The following is a 13,978-nucleotide window of genomic DNA, read 5'->3' as shown; positions in this document are numbered from 1 at the left end:
CATTAAAGCCTTGAGTATCTCATTTATAAACATGAAAAATTCAGCGACTTGCTTGCAGAACTGATGAGATATTAGTTAAGCACAAAGATTCTCTGTGGTAGAAATTTGGCTCCTTTCCATCACCGCCTTCTACTTCTCACTTGTGTTCCCTGGTTCCAATTCCTTTGCATTTTCCAGGTTTTTTTTTTTTTTTTTTTTCCAGCTACCAACTGAATTGCTAAATTCCATTTGGATAAGCAAGAGAATTACCTTAGGTTTGCAAAGATACAAAGTCATGTCATAAAAACTATATGGATGGTCCATAATGCTCTTTGTTGTTTTTTTTTTTTTAATTTTAGGGAGAAAGAGAGAGAGCACAAGCAGGGGAAAAGGACAGAGGGGAGAGAAAGAGAGGGAGAGGGAGAGCGAGAGAGAGAATATTCTAAGTAGGCTCCATGCTCAGAGCAGAGTCTGGCACAGGGCCTGGTGCCATGACCCTGAGATCATGATATGAGCCAAAATCAAGAGTCGGAGGCTCAACCCACTGAGCCACCCAGGCACCCCCATAATGCTGTTTTCAAAATAAATAAATTACTCCCTATCCCATGACAAGATCCACGTGCGCACACACTCAACACATTTTCCATGTCAAAAAATTATCAAATATATGTTATTTCCTTATTTTATCTTTCTTGAAACACTGCCCAGTCTCATATATTAATATTTCATTCCCAAATGTAACATGCCAAAGTGAAGAGTTGTGTTGACCAGCAAGAAGTCAGAAGGAAAGAAATGCCCCTGCTTCCAGGAAAACTATTGTTAGTACAGCAGCCAATAAATAAAAGGGAAAGGCAGGAGGGAGCCTTTTATGCGGAGAGAAATGCAGACGATGACAAAACTTATAAGGCTAAGAAAAAACAAATCATCTTTAGGAGAACTTTCCCTAGAAATGGCTTTGCCTTTCAAGAGGAGAAATGCCCTGCTGAGTTAGCAGAGTTTGGTGGTGGGTGTATTGGGGTGGGGAGGGGGGTTGGATCTTATGTGGTTTTCAAAACAGTGAACTCAAACGCCCTGGCAAAAAAAGAAAAAAGGCTGCGTTGCACGTAAGATGAGAATGACTTTAGGCTCAGGAAATTGCAAATTGAGGATGAGGAAAATCAAGCACAAGGGTTGCAGAGAAAAGAAACAAAGCACATTTGGGCTGGTAGCATCCTGATGTAGAGGAGAAACAAATCCACAAAGTTGGTCATGTGCCCATTTCATCCTGGCACTTTGCTTCATGAATGTGCTAGAAGAAGTGGCAAAAAACTGAATGAGCTCTAATTCTCGTTCAGTCGTAGAGCTGTTCAGTCAAGCAAGAGAGGAGATAACCAATATCTACACTGAAAAATTGATTTGTGGCTTCTCAAATTCTTCATTTTGTTTATGTTTCAGAAATGTATGCATGTGTCAGGATGTCCTAGTGGGGTTTTTTTTCCCTTTCAATATTTTATCACAGCGAGAAGAAGTGACTTGACTATAACTGAGAAATGCAAATTAATTTTATCTTGCCATGTAAAATATACTATTGTCAGTCTACAACAAACATAAAAAATAAGATTCTCTGAAGTGGATAACATAGTCAATAAGATGTTTTTACTGTGGGAAATAAAAAGTCCCCAATCCTTCAGAAAAATATTCAGTCTGGATTTTTATGAACTTTAAAATTATAGGCCATAACAAGGATGCATAGAAAGGGCACTCCTCTTACACTACTGGTGGGAATGCAAACCGGTGCAGCAACTCTGGAAAACAGTATGGAGGTTCCTCAAAAAGTTAAAAATGGAATACCCTATGACCCAGCAATTGCACTACTAGGATGCAAAAATACGATTTGAAGGGGCACATGCACCCCGATGTTTGTAGCAGCATTATCAACAATAGCCAAATTATGGAAAGAGCCCAAATGTCCATCAATTGATGAATGGATAAAGAAGATGTGGTTTAGCTTTCCTTTTGCCACTGCGGCTGCACCCATGACTATGCTCAGGCTTCAGAAGAGGCTTGCCTCCAGTGTCCTCCACTGTGGGCAAAAAGCAGGACTGGTTGGACCCCAATGATACCAATGCAATTGTCAATGCCAAGTCCCATCGTCAGATCCAGAAACTGATCAAAGATGGGTCATCCAGAAGCCTGCAGCCGTCCATTCCTGGGCTCAGTGCTGGAAAAACACTTCCGCCTGCCGGAAGGGCAGGCATATGGGCATTTCTAAAAGAAAAGGCACTGCCAATGTTCAGAAGCCTCAGAAGGTAAACTGATGAAGAGGATGAGAATCTGGGCCAGCCTGCTCAGAAGATACCATGAATCTAAGGTTGACCGCCACATGTATCAGAGTCCATACCTGAAAGTGAAGGGTAACATGTTCAAAAACAAGCAGATTCTCATGGAACACATCCACAAGCTGAAGGCAGACAAGGCTTGCAAGAAGCTTCTGGATGACGAGGCTGAGGCCCACAGATCTAAGACCATGAAAGCACATGAGGGCTGTGAAGAGTGGCTCCAGGCCAAGAAGGAGGAAATCATCAACCCTCTGTCTAAGGAGGAAGAGGAAAACATAGGAGAAGGGGGAAAAACAGGAGAGAGGGAAGCAAACCACAAGAAAGTCTTAACTATGGAGAATAAACTGAAGGTTGATGGAGGGAGGTTGGGGGAATTGGGCTAGATGGGGGATGGGTATTAAGGAGAGCATTTGTTGTAATGAGTCCTGGGTGTTGTATGTAAGTGATCAATCACTAAATTCTACTGCTGAAACCAATATTACCTTATATGTTAAATAACTAGGATTTATATTATTTATTTGTTTTAACATTTATACATTTCAGAGAGACAGAGAGAGACGGAGCATGAGTGGAGAAGGGGCAGAGAGAGAGGGAGACACAGAATCCGAGGCAGCCTCCAGGCTCTGAGCTGTCAGCACAGAGCCCGACGTGGGGCTCAAACTCAGGAACTGCGAGATCATGACCTGAGCCCAAGTCGGGCGCTCAACCGACTGAGCCACCCAGGCACCCCATTAACTAACTAGAATTTAAATAAAAACTTAAAACAGAGGGGAAAAAACAGAAAGAAAGCAAAATTATAAGTCATAAATTGTAATATACACGTTGTATTAACTAGAAAATATTTTCTACACTTAGTGAATTTATTATGAAATATGTACATATCAATTGTATAAAGATTTAATGAGCATTTATTATCATGACTGGCTGGTATTTACTACAAACCCTTCTTTTTTGGTCTAAGGAACTATGATAGCACGTGAAAGAAGGTTTAATTTTAGATATCTGATAATTGCAAACTTTTAGCAAAATTTGAGAATGTGAGACATCATAAATAAATTTTTCTTATATAGGCAGGGATTATTACAGGCCACCTTGACTTCATTCAAAACCTATAAAGAAACAGTTAATTGAGAGCCATTGTTCAACTGATGAAAATGAGCAAGTCTCAGACATAAGAAAAAGTAGTTTACAGAGATAATCCAAGTAAAAGCAAAAGCTGCTGAAAGTTTAATTAAATCACTACAGCTATTATTCACTCAGTCACTCAATAAATATTTTGTGAATACTTTGTAACAACAAATATTTTGTTAATATCACACAGTGATAATAACTGCCATTTATAGAGTGCCATTATGTGTCAGGCATAGTACATAGGCAGTTTCAGAAAACTTAAGAAATTAGGTAAAGATTTCAAAAATTTTAAGGACAAACCTGGTCCATATTAACCCCAGTCCATCTGAAACTGAAGCCAATGTTCTTTCAACCATACTAAGTTACTTCCTTTTAGTACCTTCTATAGCTTGCACTCTAGGGCTGGAGATGGGGGCATAATTAAAATTCCCATACAATGTGGTAAGTGCTCTGAAAGATCAGGAAAGTCTGACTAAAATGAGATTGACTGAGCTGGATGTTGAAGCATAAACTGGAGTTTCCTAGGTAAAGGAAAGGAAGAGAATTTCCTATGATGGGAAAAACAACAACAAAACAAACAACAACAAGAACAACTACAAGAAAACTCCAGCATATTCACGATCAGGGAGGCTATCGAAAATAAGGTATAGTCTCACCAAACTCCACACCCGAAAAACAAATAATCCAGTGAAGAAATGGGCAGAAGCCATGAATAGACACTTCTCTAAAGAAGACATCCAGATGGCCAACAGGCACATGAAAAGATGCTCAACGTCACTCCTCATCAGGGAAATACAAATCAAACCCACACTGAGATACCACCTCACACTAGTCAGAGTGGCTAAAATGGACAAATCAGGAGACTATAGATGCTGGAGAGGATGTGGAGAAACGGGAACCCTCTTGCACTGTTGGTGGGAATGCAAACTGGTGCAGCCACTCTGGAAACACTGTGGAGTTTCCTCAAAAAATTAAAAATAGATCTACCCTATGACCCAGCAATGGCACTGCTAGGAATTTACCCAAGGGATACAGGAGTACTGATGCATAGGGGCACTTGTACCCCAATGTTTATAGCAGCACTTTCAACAATAGCCAAATTATGGAAAGAGCCTAAATGTCCATCAACTGATGAATGGATAAAGAAATTGTGGTTTATATACACAATGGAATAGTATGTGGCAATGAGAAAGAATGAAATCTGGCCATCTGTAGCAATGTGAATGGAACAGAGAGTATTATGCTAAGTGCAATGTTAGGCAGAGAAAGACAGATATCATATGTTTTCACTCTTATGTGGATCCTGAGAAACTTAATAGAAGACCGGGGGGGAGGGGAAGGGGAAAAATAAAAAAAAGTTACAGAGAGGGAAGGAGGGAAACCATAAGAGACTCTTAAAGACTGAGAACAAAATGAGGGTTGATGAGGGGTGGGGGAGAGGGGAAAGTGGGTGATAGGCATTGAGGAGGACACCTGTTGGGATGAGCATTGGGTGTTGTATGGGAACCAATTTGATAATAAGCCATATATATATATATGAAAATATGGTATAGTCAACAAACATGCATTATGTGTCTATTGTGAGGCAGAATCTACACTATTTATTGGCATTAAATGGATAAACAAAATGAGGCCTTGGACTCAAATATTTTACTATCGTATAGAAGGATAGATCCTATAAACAACTAGGTATTCTAAAGAATCACAGCTGACAATATAGGATGATATACAGGAGCCACAAAAGAAAAATTGGTTTCAAAAGAGAAGTTCAGTAAAGACCTCTAAGAGGTAACACTTGAGTAGAGTCTCAAAAAAATACCTAAAACTTCTCTAGGCACTTTCTGCTTCCAAGTATGACATAGAAAACCTTAGCTCCCATGGAAACATAAAATATATATATATATATATATATATATATATATATATATATATGGATAATTCAAAAGCTATACTTCTGTGGGACTATCAAAGAACAATGGAAACATGAAAGTCTTGAGGAACTGATTTCCAGAGAAAGATTCCTTCATAAGAGAATAGTGTGTCCTGGGTAGTCTGGATGAAGGGAGAGAAGACAGCTGCTTGAGATCCAGAACTTAACTGGGTGGACACAAAGCCAGCTGAGCTACTGGCAATGGTGGGAAGTTTGGGAGTCTGAAAAACTATCAAGTATAATGATTTGCTCAACACAGCAAGTTATCTGTACCCCCTCCCACATTTACTAAGAAAGATGTAAGTGAAGGCAGGACTGAAAAACAGAAAGAAAACATACCAATCTGTCCCATCTCCCACATTCTCCCTATGCCTGAAATGGAGGAAACCAAAGAAGTTACCTGAAATCCCACATCAAATCCTGGTAAGAACGAAGATACTAGCCCTTCCTTAGGAAACTGAATGTTGGGGCTTGGGCTGACCAGAAGTGAGCTGCAACTCAGTCCCAGTCAAATGAATCCTTGCTGACATGTGAATAATCTCCTCACTATAGCCAACAGTTGAGAGAAGAAATGAAAGTTTCTGGATCAAAAACAAACAAACAAACAAACAAACAATAAACAGTATTATTTTTCAAAAAAAAAGTATTATTTTTCAATTCTCACTTTTCTGAGAAGTAAAGCATAAAAAGAAAAGCAAAGCAAAAAAATACACCAAACAGAAGCATTAGTTGACCTATGGAACAATATCAAGCAGTCAAATATATGTGTAATTGGAGTCCCAGAAGGATAGGAAAGAATTAATGGGGCAGGAAAAAAAAAACTTACAAAATAATGACTGAAATGTCTTTTCTTATGATTAAAAGCACATAAACTAGAAACCCATGAAGTTCAGTGAATCGCAAGCAGAAAAAATTCACAGAAAGTTCACCTAGGCATATCACTGTCACACTACTGAAAGCCAAATGTAAAAAGAAAAATTCTAAAAGGAGCCAGAGTAAAATGTGTAACACACACGGAGAAATAACAATCTCATTAAAAGGACTGCAAGGCAGACACAATGGATTGATATCTTTAAGGTACTAAAAGGAAACAACCAAAATATAGTGTCAGCCTAGACTCCTATGTCTAGCAGAAATAGGCTTTAAAAATGAAGGTAAATTGCATATATTTTTAGACAAATAAATAAATAATAAATGAAAGCTGAGAGAATTTGTTGCCATAAAACATGCACTACAAGACATGCTAAAAGTTGTTCTTCGGATTGAAAAAAATGATACCATTTGGAAATTCAGATCCGCAGGAAGACTTGAAGCATGCTAAAAATGATAAGGAGATAAATATGACTCTAATTATTTTTCCTCCTCTGATTTCTTTGAAAGACATCTGCCTACTTAAAGCAAAATAACATTCATATTGTGGGGTGTAAGATGTAATAGTAATATACATAAGAATTATAAAAATGATCAAATGAGGATACTGGAATTATAATTTGGTGAGCTTCCAAATAACATTAATTTAAGATAGAATATGATATGTTAAAGATGTATACCGAGAGCAACTACTTTAAAAAATACAAGATAAAATAAAAATCCAACAGGTTAGATAAAATAGAACACTAAAATATGCTAGATTAATTTAGCAGGAAAGTAAGATCAAAGGAAAAATAGGAAAAACAAATAGAAAATAAAAGTAAGGTGTTAAACTTTAAGCAACCATACCAATAGTGGGGCACCTGGGAGGTTCAGTCCACTGAGGTCTGACTTCAGCTCAGGTCATGATCTCAGGGTTCATGACTTAGATTAGTGAGTTCGAGCCCCGCATTGGACTTGCTGTTGTCAGCACAGAGCATGTTTCAGATCCTCTGTCTCTCTCTCTTTCTGCCCCTCCTCCACCCGTGCTCTCTCTCTTAAAAATAAACATTTAAAAAAGTAATGTGTTAAAAAATAAAAACCATACCAATAGTTACATTAAATGTAAATGGAATACACCTGCCAAATAAAAAGTGATAATGTCAGAGGGATTAAAAATGATTACTAATAGTAATTAGTAATAGTTAAGAAAGCAATTACTAATACTAATAATGGTCTCTCTACAAGAATTGCATTTTAAATGCAACATGGATCGTTTGAAAGTAAAAGGATAGAAAAAGACATACCATGTAAACCCCAATCAGAGCAGAGTTAGTATGGTTATATTAATATCTGATAATGTAGGCTCCAAAACAAAGAGTATTACCAAAGATAGAGATTTTCATAATGATAACTAAGTCAACTAATCAAAGAGATCTAATTTGTCTAAATGTGCATGCTTCCAACAATGGAGCCTAAAAGTAAGTGAAGCACAACTTTACAGAAATATACACAAATTCACAGGAGGCTTTAACATTTTTGCAAAAAGAAATGGATGAATTTATAATTTTAGTAGGATATTTCTCAACATCCTTTGGCCAATAATCAATAGAACAACTTTATAATAAGGAAATAATAAGATCAGATTTGCAGTTTCCGCTCTGATGGAATTGTCAAAGAAGTTTTGAAGGAGGCAGAGAGAGAGAGATTGACTGTTCATTAGTAATTATTACAGTTACCTAGTAAGAGATGATAATGGGCTGAATTCATGAAGAAAGAAGTGGGGTAGAGAAAAGATAATAAACTGGAGATGTATTTAGTTTCTAACATTCATAGAAACTAGTTGGTTCTTGGATGGTTGGTACAGGTAGGAAGTGGCTATAGGAAGACTCCTAGTGGGGCGCCTGGGTGGCGCAGTCGGTTAAGCGTCAGACTTCAGCCAGGTCATGATCTCACACTCCGTGAGTTCGAGCCCCGCGTCAGGCTCTGGGCTGATGGCTCGGAGCCTGGAGCCTGTTTCCGATTCTGTGTCTCCCTCTCTCTCTGCCCCTCCCCCGTTCATGCTCTGTCTCTCTCTGCCCCAAAAATAAATAAAAACGTTGAAAAAAAATTAAAAAAAAAAAAAAGGAAGACTCCTAGAATCTTCAAGGACTCTTGCTGGGAGACTGGATGGATGCTTTTCATCAAAATAGTGTAAGGAAGAGAATCACAACTGACAAGAAAGGCAAATGAATTCGCTTTGGATACTTTTGCTATCTGTGAGACACTGTGGGAAATGTCCGTAGGCAACTGAATAAAGTCAGAGATAGTCACAGATAGTCAACTGAATAAAGTCAGAGATAGTTAAAGTCAGAGATAGTCATTGACTGATGTCAATGGAATGGTTGAAAGATACCAAGACACAAGTATAAGGCCAACTACAGACCCTTGAACTCTGTGTCAGAAACAGTAGGTAGAGGAAGAGGAAACTGTGATGGAGACAAAGAAGGAAAGGACGGGATAATAATCAGAAAAAAGTATGTCAAGAAAACCAAGGAGAGACATGAATTCAAAAAGAGGATAGTACTCAGGGGAGCTAAATGTAACAAGACAGTGGAGACTGAAGCACATTCCTTGTATTTAGAGAATGGAACATTTCTCCTGACTCTTCAACAGAATGACTTTCATGAAGAAAAGGGATGGAAACCTGATCGTACTGAATTGAAGACTGAATGAGAAGTGCAGGTGAAGAAAAAGTTAATAGAAGTTAATCTTTCAGGGACCTTGACTTTTAAGCTGAATAGGAACTTCTGACTTGAAATCAATAACTGGTGTCACCAATAATTAAAAAGTCTACTACAAGCTATAAGAAAGATGAGCAGGCCCTTTGTTCAATTTAAGTGGCCAATAAACTCTTCCCAACTGGAGTGATTATCATAGTTTCCTTTGTATTATGTTGATTTTTGACCTAAGTGACATCTTCAGAGATAATTAGCCCTTGATACTATGTTGTGATCAACAGCACTGTGTGAAGGGTCTAGAAAAGCGATACATTTATAAAGAAGAATGCAATGATACTTAAAGGTAATTTGGGCAAAAGCCTACTTATTATTTTTCACAACAAAGAGTAGAAAGTTTTAATACACTTTTCTTTATGATTTATACAACGGAGGTACCCTCCAGGGAACTCAGGAGATTGAAAGGGTGTGTGGAAAAGAGGCAAATATTAGGGAAATCTAAACTACAGTGCCATAAATAAGATGTTTCTCCTTAAGACTTTAAGGAGGACTTAAAGAAGGACTTTAAGTTGTGGCAATAAAGAGCCAAATCCCAACTTTATTCTTGAACAGAAGGGGGGAAATGGAAATTGTAAAAGGTGGGAAAATTCTAATTTGGGGTGCGGAATTTGGCATTTAAAAAATAAGAATCTGGGGCACCTGGCTCAGTCAGTTAAGCATCTGCCTTCGGCTCAGGTCACGATCTCACGGTTCGTGGGTTTGAGCCCCACATCAGGCTCTCTGCTGTCGGCACAGAGCCTGCTTCAGATCCAATGTCCCCCCCTCTCTCTCTGCCCCTGCCGACTCAGTGTCTCTCTCTTAAAAATAAATACATTTTAAAAAATAGTAAAAAAAAAAAATAATAATCTAATTCAAAAGATCAGTTTTCTCCTAGTAGTTTCCGAATGGCCCGACTGCCTAGTGGAACAGGCAAGACAGGCTGTTTTGGTGGAAGCTGCTTCAGTTCACCACCAGGAATGCTTTCCTGTCTGCTAGCTCCGCTCTCAGCCTTGTGTTGTAAGAGGGAACAAAGTCAATGTTTGCTTGGTCTGCTGGGTGGCGCCAGATCATCACATAACTACCGAATCCCAGAAACAACAAGCATTTCAAAAACCTTTAATGAGTAAGTATAAATATATGCCTATAATCTTCATTGTGTAGTTTAAATTTTTCTTAAAAAAATCCAAATAAGGATATGAAAAAGGGGAAAAAAAGTATGAAATCTCTCAAGTGTAAATACATTAATTTAAAATGATTTTTCTGATAACACTAAAACAATTTTACATAAAGAAACACCCAAAAGTAACGTCCATACCTATATTACTTTTCCAATCGGAAAGGCAAGTATAGGTATAACATGGTTTGCAAAAAGTGAATGTGTGCGTATTATCATTACTGATGTGCTGGCAGACAGCTCTGGGAAAATATTGACCTTGTCCTACTACCTGCTCTGCTTTGTTCCAAGGGGATCCCTCATAGTGTCTCCAAGTTTATCTTGGGCAACTGTAGTCTTGTCTGCACACTCAATTCACAATCAGGCTCAAGTAGTCTGCAGAGTGCTTATTCACCCTCTCCCTGTTAAAAATAGTCCTGCTCTATATCCCATAACTTCAAGATTTTACTAACGCAATAGCTACTGCATTGAAGGGACTATGCAGAAAATGCTGACATTTTTGAATGCTTCTGTAGTAGAGACTGCTAGTTGTCTATCAACATCCATACTCATATTCTTCTATAGTAATCGAGTTCAAACTGGGTATGTGGCTACACAGCTAAGACTACATTTTCCAGCCTCCTTTGCAACTGACTCTGGGATGTGACTTAGTTGTCACCAAGAGAATATGAGTGGAAGTGGTAAGTGCAATGTCTACTTCATTGGTTTAAAAAAAAATTGCTTGTTCCCAACACGTGTTCTTTTCCCTTGCCTCGAGTCAGAACATGGACTTATCTGCCATTTAGTTTTGCTCATACAGATAATGACATGTCCTAAGAACTGACGGATCTTGTAAAGCCACTATGTTTGGGACCTACATTTTTAATAGCAGCTTAGCCTTTACCTAACTAATATAGATATTAATAGACCAGTGAGTTTTATCTTCCATGTTTGCATTTTTAACACAGGCAGCATAGAGACCTAGTTACTTAATGACAAAGAGCACCTTTCCTACAAGAGTTCCGCAACCTTGGCAAGTCAACCACGTCTGCTACTTTCACAGCACTAATGAGTTGGAAAGCAAAGTCTATGTCTTCCTAGCTCTAGCATTCAGCAAATGTTTTAATACAATAGTGGGTGCAGAGTAGATGTTTAAAAATATTGGAAATAGGGAGGGTTTGCAGCCTCCAAAATCATGTGTCCAAGCAGCCACCTAACCTGCTTACACACAGGGTGAGTCCTGTAAAGGTTAGGCGTTATGAGGACTTACATTGCCACATAGCTGGATGTAAGGTCAAGCTTGAAAACAGACCATATGGCTAATGTTCCCACATTTTGACCTGCCAGAAAACATGGCAGTTGATCAGAAGATCAGTGGTGAATAATATTGCCATTACAAACTTTATTAACATCTGAACTGTACTCTCATATTAGGTTCCATAAAATTCCATGAATGGTGAGATACCTAGATGCTTAATAATAATAATAAAGAAATACTGCAGGATTAATTTACCAGTTGAAGGACAGTAAGAAATTTGAATTTTTAGCATTCATGCTGCTACTTGAATGTTGGGAAACAGCAATCCTGGCTCTGGCTGATGCATCACTGAAGGCTGTGTTTATAAGTTAGGGCACACCTGGGCACACGCTGATCTCACCGAAGCATGGTTCTCTAAAGGGCACTGCTCGAGAACATTTCTCAATCTACTCATGCGCAATAATCTTAGCCTCAGGTCTTCCAATTTTAGGTGCCAATGTATGACAACTCTTGAAAGTGATTTTTGTTCTGGACTTAATTATAACAGCAATATGAGTCATGGAAGAAAATATTCAACCTATAGTTTTTTAACCTAATAAATGCCCAAGAAATACAAATAATATCTCGATGGTAATTTTCCGTGTCTCTTCACTAAGAAACCATAGCCAGGTGTAGATAGAGAAAATGTCTTTCAGGGCCCATGGTCAGTCTCAGATACAAAAATCCTAGAGATGGTTTTAGTCTGATGTTCTCTGAGTCTTAAAGTGAACCCTTTATCTTCCACTCCCCTTCTTTAGGAATTTCCTTAGATTCACCTTCCCTTGCATTTGAAGATTGACTATAAAGAGAAGAAATGTAGCTCTGGGCTTGGAAGAGACATAAACAGGCTGTGCTGCCTAATCTGATTCCAGTTTAAGTTGTCAGAGGAATTCGTTTTTGTCTCTTCCTGTCCAGCTTAGCCTCTCCAACAAATATTTTGGGGTTAGGGCAAAAAGTCATATCTTAAAAAAGCATTTGCATTTTTTCTGGAAACTCCTAAGAATCTAGGCTTGCTGACCCCTAACATTTGTTAGTCCCTGGAAAGAATATAAATGGAGGCCCACATACCATATGCCCCAGTAATAAAGCTATAAATCAAGCCAATAATTTAAAGAAAATATGTCTATTCTCCTACTGCAATAAATAAACCTTCATAATAACCTGAAAGGTCAGGTTTGAGTTTACAATACTTGAATTCACTGGGTTTCTGTAACAATAGATGACAGCAAAAGGAGAGCCAGTCCCTTGTGCCCTAAAGGAGGTAACCTATTCCTTTTTCCTCTATTCCTGCCTCTACCGCACCCTAGGAAGGATCTGGTTACATGCTTATCTCAATCTATAAATCTAAGGTCCATCTATGTTCCTGCAAAAACCAGTCCTTTGGCCCTTCCTTGGGTTTTGGAGTGGGCCCTATAGCTGAGCATTATTTCCCCGAGAAAACAGACTCTAGGAATGCCCTACATATATGTTGAAAGTAGGCTTGGGCTGTTTAGAAAGTGAATTGTGGGCTTTCAGGTATCCAGAACTTGGCTTAGAAGATAGAGTCCCAAGCTTTGGGTGGGCATAACCCTTGGTTTTGCAGACTTTGACTCCTTGGAGAGATAGCATAGACAGAAGAGGTTTATACAGGGGACCCAAACTCTCTTGTCTGGTTCTAAGGGTGATATTGAATCTAGGGCAGCAATAGGCAACCAGCCAGGAGAAGGTCTGGGAGTTGGGTCCTGTTTCCTAATACCATCACCCAATTTCAACATTTGGGTAAGTATTCTTTTGAGTACATCAGTTGTTGGCTATGTTAGATGATGGCAGGGAATTTGAGAACATCAAATTAGGACCTCAGGATCTGTTAAAGACTAGAAGAAATCATTTCTGGGTATAGCCATGATAAGCATTGAGAGTGGAGATTTCAAATGAATTGTTTATAAAAAGAACTATAACTGTAGCACACATCATATTGCCCTACTTACTAAATTAGTCTAATTAAGATCTAACTTTCTAATCCCAAGAGTGGACCTACAGAAATTACTTTTTCCCCTTTAATTAAGTGGGAACTTACATAGAGACACACGTGAGACAGTACTCATCAGACACAGTCAACCTTGAATTCTAGTTCTAATTTCTCCCATTAGCTAGAGGAATAAAAGACAGAGTACGTGGCCAAAGAAGAGCTGGGTATCACATTTTCTCAGCACCCTCTAGGTAGGACTCATAGGAAGTGGGTCGTATTAGTAAGAAAACAGATCCGTGTTTTGACTGTTCTAGGCGAGGTCCATCATTGCATGTCAGACCAGATGGTCCATGTCCCACTGACTCAGTCTGCAGGGAAGGGGTGGCCTTGAGGCTTTCCATTTTATGAGTGTGATTGAATGTAGTTCTAACATCACCAACAGTGATGGGATAATCCGACAGAGAGCATTCTGGACAGAATACTACTTTAGCAATTGATCCTAGGGCTAAAAGCCAACTCTGTGCTTCCAGTGCAGACCTACGGATATCCACGGTTATTTTCTCAGGTTGCACCCATTTATATATATATATATATATGTTTTGATTAACTTAGGTTAG

The 13,978-nt window shown here is 38.6% G+C and overlaps 1 pseudogene; it reads left to right on the top strand.

Annotated features, from left to right (window-relative positions):
* The first annotated feature begins 1,988 nt into the window (after window positions 1-1,988).
* Window positions 1,989-2,569, top strand: LOC122491008 (annotated as a pseudogene).
* The last annotated feature ends 11,409 nt before the right edge of the window (window positions 2,570-13,978 follow it).

This window comes from Prionailurus bengalensis, chromosome C2 (genome assembly GCF_016509475.1).
Source record: "Prionailurus bengalensis isolate Pbe53 chromosome C2, Fcat_Pben_1.1_paternal_pri, whole genome shotgun sequence".
NCBI classification, from domain to species: Eukaryota; Metazoa; Chordata; class Mammalia; order Carnivora; family Felidae; genus Prionailurus; species Prionailurus bengalensis.
This window is presented reverse-complemented; position numbering and strand designations above follow the sequence as displayed.